This window comes from Nothoprocta perdicaria, unplaced genomic scaffold (genome assembly GCF_003342845.1).
Source record: "Nothoprocta perdicaria isolate Ctin4 unplaced genomic scaffold, notPer1 scaffold_132, whole genome shotgun sequence".
Classification (NCBI taxonomy): Eukaryota; Metazoa; Chordata; class Aves; order Tinamiformes; family Tinamidae; genus Nothoprocta; species Nothoprocta perdicaria.
The window spans coordinates 572,030-579,583 of NW_020454450.1; the positions used below are offsets into that span (position 1 = coordinate 572,030).

The window sequence follows — 7,554 nt, forward strand, 5'->3', positions numbered from 1 at the left end:
GAACAAGCACAGAAACTGCTACCAGGAACAACAAAAAAATCCTGTACTTTGCAGCATTATTCCTTATCAAGATGCTGATCAATTTATCCTGGAAAAAAAGATGTCTTTTTTGTATACCTATATGTGTGCTTGTGCATGTGTGTGAATATATATATATATGTATGTATGTATGCTCACTTCAGCATTGAGCACTGCTTGCTTGTAAGACAGCTTCTTCTCCACTGTACTATGTGTGTACCAGGAATATTTTACAATCAAACTTAACCTTTTCATGTGGCAGGAAGAAAATCAGCTGTACAGCACCTCAACAGCAGCAGGGTAAGGTAAGTTCTTCAAGGATTCAAGGAAGATCAGAAATGTGAATTCCTGATAAGCCTCAAACCATCAAAGACTTTGTTAGCCAACTCTTCACTGCAATTAAAACAAGATCTATAAGCTGTGAAATGCCTTGGAAAATAATTCTACTGTATATTTACTTAATCATCTTTCAAAGTGTAAAATATATACATATTGCTGTTACATAGGCATAAAAATAAAAACCTCTAATACATTTTTGAGATGTACCATGTCACAGCTCTAACTGCTGGCACTCAACCAAATGCCACACACTTGCCTGTCCTTGTCCACCCATGGCATTCCTGGAGTAAACTTAAGTACTATTGCATGTAAATGTGCTATGCTTTGCTAAACACCCAAACCACATCTGGAACATCGCACTTGGGTGGGAAACCAGACAGTATTTGGATCTGTGTTTTCAACCTGAAGCAGCAATTAGCATTGTCAGCCAAGAAGCTGATGGACCTAAGAACCAGTAGATCCTATAGACAGTATAGCCCAAATGCCAGGACAAACTTTTTGTGCATCTGCCTCCTACACCTGAAAACACTAGCTCAGCCTCAAAACTACATGCATGAGGCTGATGAGTAATTAAAATTATTTCTGTTCTTGGTAACATGAAACCCACATTGTTTGCACCAGGTATCTTTAGCATAAAAGAAACTGCACTGATGTTCTTCACCAGCAAGATAAGATGCATCCAAACTGATAAATTAAAGTAAACTCTACATTTTGACCAAAATGCAGCCCATGAGCTCTTTGCACTGAATAGACTAAGAAAACTAAACACAGAGAGATGTGTCCAAGCACCGTGTAATGCAGCACAGTGCTTAGGCAAAGGACAAAAACTACATGGTGACAGCGGGGTCATAGGTCATATAATTCCACATTCAAACAGGGAATGCCCTCAGTATCCCAGTAATAGCTACCCTCAGAGCACAAAAGCAAGAAATAACACAGGCAAGCAGCAATATCAGTTGTACTTCTAGAAACGGAGTGTGGCAGTTCAGTAATAAATGTTTGTACTATAAAGTCTATAACCTGCATTCCTGTCAGCAGTATTGACTGGCAAAGCATACTACATAGTTAGAAGTTTCAGCTGTTACAAAGTCACAAGGCAGGGTATATTTGTTATCACTTGAGTGCGGTTTCACATTGCATACACCACAGAAATGTAAAGTGAAAGAAGTGTAAATTGAAGCTGCCAGTTATTGAAAATACAATGGACAGGCACAGGAGAACACTACCTGTCCTACTTGACGTCCCTTTGGATGTTTTTGAACGCATAAGACTCTTCTCTTTACACAAGCTCACGATCAAAATTTGAAACCCACTATAACATCCTAATGTTTCCTTGCTTTACTTTCAGCATAAAGGAGGAGGAGGCAGAAGACAATGAAGGAACAGGACAAGGAATGGGACAGTGTCCCACATGGGAGGCGAGTGCAGCCTATTCTCATGGCAGGGCCAGCTTCTTACTACACCAAGACCACAGGCAGCCTCAGCCTGATCTTTCCCCTCCACCTCTCTCTTACTCCTTTCCAAATAACATTTCTCTGACACATAAAAGTTCAAGTCACGGGCCAGAACCTCATTGTGCTGGAGGCTGCACAAATACAGAGGGAAAAGATTGTTTTTCAGCCAAAGAGGAAGTACAAATGTTTATAGAAAATGCTAATAAACTTCTGTAGGCCTTTCTGTTAAGTTCATACAAACTTATCAGCTAAGTATTTCCTTGATATAATGTTTATATTTCTAATCTATTTGCTATGACTTCTATTCTCAATATAATTATATTAAAATCAGTTCTTCTGGGACAATTTGTTTTTTGGAAAGAGATCCTTCAACTTTCTTGCCCCCAGATGATATCCTCAATAAGCATGTTCACAGGCCTAGCTTTGCTTTGTTTTGTTTTATTTGGATAGCAAATAAAGCTAACTAGGTGGCTTCAGGGGTACAGTCAGTCATGTATGGCTCACGTGAGGGGAGGTGGCAGTAGCACTAAAAATGAGAAGTGAACCGTATTGACAGCAACAGGAAGTAGTTAAGGAAAAAGGAGGCACAAGAGAAAATTAAGACAACTAAAAATAGAAGGTTTTTTTTCTGTGAAATAATCGTCAGGAAAGGAATCACACAACTCTCCATATGGTTCTGCTTCATGCAGTCCCCAGGCATACTCTGTCCCATAATCTATTGTACACAGTTTCATAGGAAACACATGGCAGAAGGTAATTTGTGCTTTTATTAGAATAGCAATGCTGCTGCTTAACCGTTTTCCTGGTTTAAGTGTAAGGAAAAGCCTTAGATATCCAGATCCCAGTTCACAGAAATCTTTGCTAAAACACCTATTCGGTTCCGCTTTCTTTAGAACTTTTATTTTAAGACTCAAAGACAGTAACTACAACACACAAGCATCATCTAATTCTTGAAACCCCTAAGCTCTACCAGTGTTAGGCTTTCCTAATTCTCTGATTTCCTGCCTCATTTCTTGCACACGCTCTGACTCACTTGGGCCATGTTCTCAGAACCCACCAAACACACACCAGCAAAACACACTTCAAGCAGCTACTACTTGGCTTTGAAATGCAGAAAAGGAGGACGTACAGTTAGCACCGTTGATAAAAGAGAGTATGAGAACAGCTTCCCAGAATGAGACCCAGGGTTAATTTCTCTTTTGACCCAAAAAGATTCATTATTTGTATTTCCAGAAACTGTCCTCACTTCATGGCTGTGCGCAACTATGAGTAAGAGGAGCCAGCGTTCCCTCTGTGCAGAAAGGAATTCAAGATCCACAGAGGGGGAAAAAAAAAGCAGCTTAAAAGAAGCATAAAACATATCAGTGGAGTTAAAAATAAGCGGCCTACCAAAGCGCAGGCTAGTGTTTGTTCCATTTCTGCATTTAACGCAAAACAGGTAGGTACTGCAGGAAAACAACAAAAAACACAAAACACATGAACAGCCCCCAAAGCTAAATCTTGAATCCAGGCTTTCTCCTGCACTGACTTTACTCTAATCAAACTGGAGCTAAGATTTAAAATTATCTAAAGGCCCAATCTTCTCTGATAGCCTGTTCTGAAGCTTTTTCTTATGTATCTTTGCAAACTATTACCCATACTACTGTATATTTGGACCACCTTTTCCCTGATCTCTTAAAATTTCCTCCGCGACAAAAATTCTGCCTCCGTTTTGCATATATCTCATCTTCCTTTCAGCCTGACACTCAACCATAAAAGCATGAATAAGTTTTGACCATTAGACTTTTGATATTAACTCCCAGATGAGATTAAGCATAAATTCAGTATCATAAATTGTTCAAAGCGTCTTCAGATAAGACTATAAAACTGTAGTTGCCAGTATGTTATTCAACACTGAGAGGATTAGCTGGATGAGTTACAAGCGAGTTTTCATAAGGAACTTAGTAAGCGAGGACTGCATGAGTATACAGATGGACTTTGGAGGTTATAAACTATCCTGAAGGATGAAATACTTTATATCTCCAGATTATAAACTATAGCATACACAGTGAAATCATGCACATAGAGATTAGTTTATTTCAATTTAAAGTAGGGGATGATCTAGCCTAAATTATGGAATGGCCGTAACTTGCTATGTCCCATTTCACACAGGACATACTGCACAGGAAGCAAGGCCAGAGCAGAGTGTTTAGTCATCCACAGCTCCTCAGCACTGCTCCAACTGCAAGCATTATGCACAAAGTAAACTGCTTAATAGTCATTAATAGCAACTGCAGGTCTCCAGTTTAATTTAGACCATAATTCAATTTAATTTACAGTGGCTACAATTTTCTGCTTTCACAGGGAGCTGTGGACTCTCTCAGTTAAAGAAACGAGGATTACAAAGAGAAAGGCAAACCGGCAGCTGGGCTTCCTGTCTTTACATCTGTCCATATGAGATTCAGGAAGGAAGGTTTATATCTTTACATGTTTTCCATGAAGCATTTTGATGACTAATTTCTAAGAGCACTGAGTCACACCGACCTTTCACACACTCCCCCTGTCCCTCTTGTTATTGTTCTCCGTATTCCCTACTTTTCCCATTGCTTTGTACCTCTTGCTCCTTACTTTAGCTATACTTCAATTACCTGTATTTTAGCTATATGTTCTAAGTACAGAAGAGAATCAGCCTTTTCTGTATCACGGCTGCTAAAATTGAAACTAAAGCTGATTCTTCAAAGCAAAATATTACATAAAAGAACCAACCAAACAAGCCACACAGCTGAGTTTCTGCTTGGTTCTTCATTTTACATTGGCATCAAGGTCTGTTAGTCTCATTCATTGCCCCTTCACGGATTCTCAGTTTCCTCAAAACTTCAATAAACCTCCTGAGTCCATCTGCTTTGCATTAGCATCGGATTAACCTGGTTCACCTAAAATGCTGTGATATTTCTCAAAACATTAATCGCTTCAAGTGTTATATGCTTTAGATTTGCGAATCTTGGCAGAAAATTCCACCTGAAGCAGGCTTCCCTCAAAGGTACTGCTGCGGACGCCGTGTTTGAAAAATGAGAGCTTTTTGTCAACTCCAGCTCACTGATCCAAATCAGCACGCTCACTTTTTCTCTCAAACCGCTTAAGCTATCTCAGAGCTCAGAATATCAGAGCCAAACAGCAACACTATTACTGACAAGAAAGTTCCATGCGTTTCACTGCTGTTTCATGTTTTACAGGGGCGGAAAAAAAATTTTTTTGCAGCACTTAGTGCTGGGTTTTGAGTTCAAACATCTGCCTGCTGCATCTAACACGGCAAAGAAAACACGGCAGTAGAAACTCCTTTCTAACCACTAAAGAAAAGATACTACTCACGTAAAACAGGATGTCTGTTGCAAAGCACTCACCCAGCTCCTGGAAACTGTCCTTGGGATGAGAGAGAGAGAATTCCTGCGGCAGGGCCGAGCAGGATTCTCCTGCGCTCAGTCACGCTGCAGATAACCCGGGGGTGCGGTGCCGGGCTGCAGGCTGAACTGCAACCTGATCCTCCTGCAGCCCGCACAGCGAGCGGCCGCTCGCCGCTCTGCCTTCTGCACGGCGCGCTCGCTCGGCGTGCAAGTCAGATCTGCTTCGGCAGGGAAGCTTCCTGTCCAAAGTTTTCACATCTGCCTGCAGTTGAGCGTAACTCTCCTCTCAATAGYATTAACCGTAAATGAACTTTTAAAGTTTAAAGCAGGGGAGGCAGTATTATAGTCCCTCTGTTTTATATACATTGCGGACTTTTTAAAACAAAGACAAATCTGCAGTGAGGTAGAACATACCATCTACGCATGAAACGTATTTCATGTTCATAAAGAGTTTCATAGTGTGCTCAAATTGAAGTGTCACATAGTCCCATGACTGAAGAATTCAATGAGGACCCTGAGCTGCTATCCATTATCTTGGGACACCCAGGAAGAGATCAGATGCTTATCCCTGGACACTACAGCATTGGAATTTGTAATCAAGTTCGGGGCAATAATAAGAGCAACAGAAGGAGCAGCTGAAGATCAGTTCCTTACATGCAGTTAGTAGCTGTCACTAATCATATGTGCCTCAATTAGGCATTTGTGGGCAATTAAATTAGTAAATTAAATCACCTTCAGGGAAGATTGAAATTCATCTTCTTACCATGCTCAAATAGATTGAACCTTCTCATAATCACGTATCAGGTTAACTTTCTTCAAGGCACACCCAAGTGCTGGCTGTSAGCTTCCTTGACCTCCCCTCTGGTGCTCCTAATTACACGAATACAATCCGATTGGAACATTTCAGTATAAATCAGCTGGGTCAAGCAGGCAAATGGATTTAAGTCTCCTTACGGGTAGTCAAATCCATTTGCCTACTGACCCAGTTAACAGTCAGTAGACTCAGCTTAGAAATGCCTGCATGAGAAGCAAAGATTTTTTATTTTCTCGCTAGTGTCTCTCTCGTTTTCACATTCAGTCCTCCTAACTTTATGGTCCTAGTCCTCCTAGCAGGAAGGACTATCTCTGGATTCATTTGCATCATCACGATAACCTACCAGACTAGAAGCAGACTGAAGATGGAAACAGAACTGTTTGGGATGTTGAGTAGGACCAGGCAATCCAACTCACCCATAAACAGCAGATGAAGTCACAGCCCTAGCTGGATAAACAAGAGTAGGAATTGCACATTCGATTGGATAGGTATAAGAAAAGACTATTTATGGTACCTACAAGCTTGCTTGCTAGGTTGCTTTCCATCTTTCCTTCTGGGTTTCTGCAGATTACACTGACATGAGGAACACACAGTACAAACCTAATATTCCAGCTTGTTTTACCAGCTGCTCTGTGCTGGTCTGTTATGAAATAGCTTGAGTTTAACAGTTAAAGGAAAATCTGGAAGACACTTATATGATTCACTGGTATAAAGGCAGCTTACACTGCATTTCTSTTGAAATATATCCAATTTGCAGCTCTGTTCTTTTTATGATCTCTGTAACTCAGCATGTCCTGGTAAACAGATGCAAGCAGGAGTAAAGAAAGATAAAATAAAGATGTAATAGTAAGACTAATAATAAAAGGCCTTGTATAAATCCTAGAAAATCCTACCCAAAAGAGTTTTGGCTCTGGAGAGCTCAAAGTTAGGATAATTCATGTTTCACCTTCTGATACGAGACTACAAGCTGGAAGACTGGTGATTGAAACAAATGGGGGAGGAAGCTTCATGAGAGAGCTCAGAAACATAAGTGTTTTTCTGTTTTGTGGGTTCTTTTTTGGAGGGGGGGAGGGGAGGGGGGAGGCAGATGAGRAATCATATATACATTATGCATACATTGTAATTTTTGGAACTCCATCCTGAGACAAATTTCTGTGCAACTTGGAAAAACACAAAAGCTTATGCAAGCTCTCCTTAAGGTCATTACATAGATACCATAGAAGCAGCAACACAGGCTATAGTGTCCTTGAACAGCAGTTTGTGATGCTTTGTTGCCACCTAGTGATACTACTTCGTTTTTTCCACTGCTTAGTTCTTAAAACCTTCCCAGAGGCAAGAACTTCCTATCTCCTCAATTCAGCAGACTAAATCACAACTTAATTCCCAGTGCTGGGAATGGATGGATGGAAACTGGCTGGAAAAGTTATGGGTATTTTTGAGTGTTCATAAGGAAATAAGCTGCAACCTGAGAGGAAAAACACAACCAGCCCAGTGAGCTGGGCCCTGCTAAGCTTAAAAGGGCTGGTAGTCCCTTGTCAACACATGGGCT

At 40.7% G+C, this 7,554-nt stretch overlaps 1 protein-coding gene across 2 annotated transcripts in view; it reads right to left on the bottom strand.

Moving 5' to 3' along the window:
• The window catches only part of TFPI (tissue factor pathway inhibitor), a 31,101-nt gene extending 25,800 nt beyond the window's left edge, over positions 1-5,301 (bottom strand). For both annotated transcript variants that reach the window (XM_026033741.1, XM_026033742.1), the window contains exon 1: positions 5,192-5,301. The gene's annotated coding sequence lies outside the window, so the exon portion shown is untranslated. The remainder of the gene's footprint in view (positions 1-5,191) is intronic.
• Between the last annotated feature and the right edge of the window lie 2,253 nt (positions 5,302-7,554).